Genomic DNA, 2,500 nt, shown 5'->3' with positions numbered 1-2,500 from the left:
CCATCATTGTCTTTGGCAGGTTGCATTTCTTCAGCTGCCGTCGAAAGTACATCCTCTGTTGAGCTCTCTTGGCGAGGGAGCTGATGTTCAGTTCCCACTTGAGGTCCCGGCAGAGAATAGTGCCCAGGAAGCGGAAGGACTCCACAATTTTGACTGCGGAGTCTAACAGGGTGATGGCGGTGAGTGGGGCTGTATTCTTCCTGAAGTCCACAACCATCTCAACTGTCCTTAGAGCATTTAGCTCTAAGTTGTTCTGGCTACACCAGGTCACCAGGTTGTCAGCTTCCCACCTATAGTCAGACTCATCCCCACCAGAGATCAGCCCAATGAGGGTGGTGTCGTCCGACAAACTTCAAGAGTTTGACGGACAGATGATTGGAGGCGCAGCTGTTGGTATACAGGGAGAAGAGCAGTGGGCAAAGGACGCAGCCCTGAGGAGTTCCCGTGCTGATGGACCTGGAGTCAGAGACTTCTGTTCCCGGCTTAACGCACTGCTTCCTGTCAGAGAGGAAGTCTGTGATCCACCTGCAGGTGGAGTAGGGCACGTTCAGCTGGAAGAGCTTGTCCTGAAGCAGGGCAGGGATGATGGTGTTGAAGGCAGAGCTGAAGTCCACAAACAGGATCCTGGCGTAGGATGCTGGGGCGTCCACATGCTGTAGGGTGAAGTGGAGGGCCATGTTAACTGCGTCGTCCACAGACCTGTTGGCTCTGTAGGCAAACTGAAGGGGGTCCAGGAGAGGGTCTGTGATGGCTTTGAGGTGTGCCAGGAGCAGGCGCTCAAAAGACTTCATTACCACAGATGTAAGGGCGACCGGTCTGTAATCATTTAGTCCTGTTGGCCTTAGCTTTTTGGGCACAGCGATGATGGTGGAGGACTTGAGACAGGCTGGTACATGGCATGTCTCCAGGGAGGTGTTAAAGATGTTGGTGAACACCGGAGACAGCTGGCCAGCGCAGTGCCTGAGGGTGGCTGGAGAGACAGAGTCCGGCCCGGCTGCTTTGCGTGGATTCTGCCTCTTGAAAAGCCCATTAACTTCTCCCTCCTGAAAGGAGAGAGTCGTTTCTGTAGTATGGGTGGGGGATGGGGCCTCTTGGGTGGGAAGGGGTGGTTCAGGACAGTCCAATTGTCTTTCAAATCTACGGTAGAACTCGTTCAGGTCGTTGGCTAGGCGGGAGTCGTTAGTGGTGTGGGGCGCTCTGGGTTTGTAGTTGGTGATGTGCCTGAGCCCTTTGGCAGACAGAAGCAGCGTCGTTAGTAGAGAACTGGTGTTTTAGTGTCTCTGAGTACAGTCGTTTAGCCTCTCTCACCGCTTTGCTAAACCTGTTCTTCGACTCCTTGAATCTGTCTCTATCCCCACTCCTAAACGCTTCCTCCTTCTCCAACCTCAACCTTTTGAGCTTTGCTGAGAACCAGGGCTTGTTGTTGTTAAAGTTCACCCTGGTACGTGTTGGGATACAGCAGTCCTCACAGAAGCTGATGTACACAGCCTCTGTGAGTTCATCCAGACTATTGGTAGCAGTCGTGAACATATCCCAGTCAGTACAGTCTAAGCACGCCCGCAAATCTTCCACAGCCTCACTGGTCCACTGTTTAGATGTCCTCACAGCAGGTTTACAGAGTTTTAGTTGCTGCCTGTATGCACGAATCAGGTGGACCAAGGGAGTTCTGTGCGAGCCGAACAGCCCCGTGACCCACAAGAGAAACATCCCCGCCAAATTCGAGCGTTTGACGGGGTCTATCCGTGAAAAAATATTCACGTTTTTGAGTGCACATGCATTTCTGCTGCAAATGCCTCTGGAAGTTTCATGCCGTTCGTATGCCAATTGTGGCAACACGAAAATGACCCGTTTTCCCATTCCGAGGGATTTCTGTGCGACCCTAACAGCCCCGTGAGCCACAAGAGACACATCCCCGCCAATTTCTAGCGTTTCACGGGGTCTATCCGTGAAAAATATAGACGTTTTTGAGTGCACATGCATTTCTGCTGCAGATGCCTCTGGAAGTTTCATGCCGTTCGTACGCAATGTGGCAACACGAAAATGACCCCTTTTCCCATTCCGAGGGATTTCTGTGCGACCCTAACTAACAGCGCCCGTGAGCCACAAGAGAGACATCCCCGCCAATTTATAGCGTTTCACGGGGTCTATCCGTGAAAAATATAGACGTTTTTGAGTGCACATGCATTCCTGCTGCAAATGCCTCTGGAAGTTTCATGCCGTTCCTATGCAATGTGGCCACACAAAAATGACCCGTTTTCCCATTCCGAGGCATTTCTGTGCGACCCTAACAGCCCCGTGAGCCACAAGAGAGACATCCCCGCCAACTTCTAGCGTTTGACGGGGTCTATGCGTGAAAAATATTAAAATTTTTGAGTGCACGTGCCTTTCTGCTGCAAATGCCTCTGGAAGTTTCATGGCGTTCCTATGCAATGTGGCAACACGAAAATGACCCCTTTTCCCATTCCGAGGGAGTTCTGTGCCACCCTAACAGCCCCGTGAG

This window comes from Petromyzon marinus, unplaced genomic scaffold (genome assembly GCF_048934315.1).
Source record: "Petromyzon marinus isolate PM22_M1 ecotype Great Lakes invasive population unplaced genomic scaffold, UKy_Petmar_22M1.pri1.0 PM_G_Scaffold_28, whole genome shotgun sequence".
NCBI classification, from domain to species: domain Eukaryota; kingdom Metazoa; phylum Chordata; class Hyperoartia; order Petromyzontiformes; family Petromyzontidae; genus Petromyzon; species Petromyzon marinus.
Note: the sequence above shows the minus strand (reverse complement) of the source record.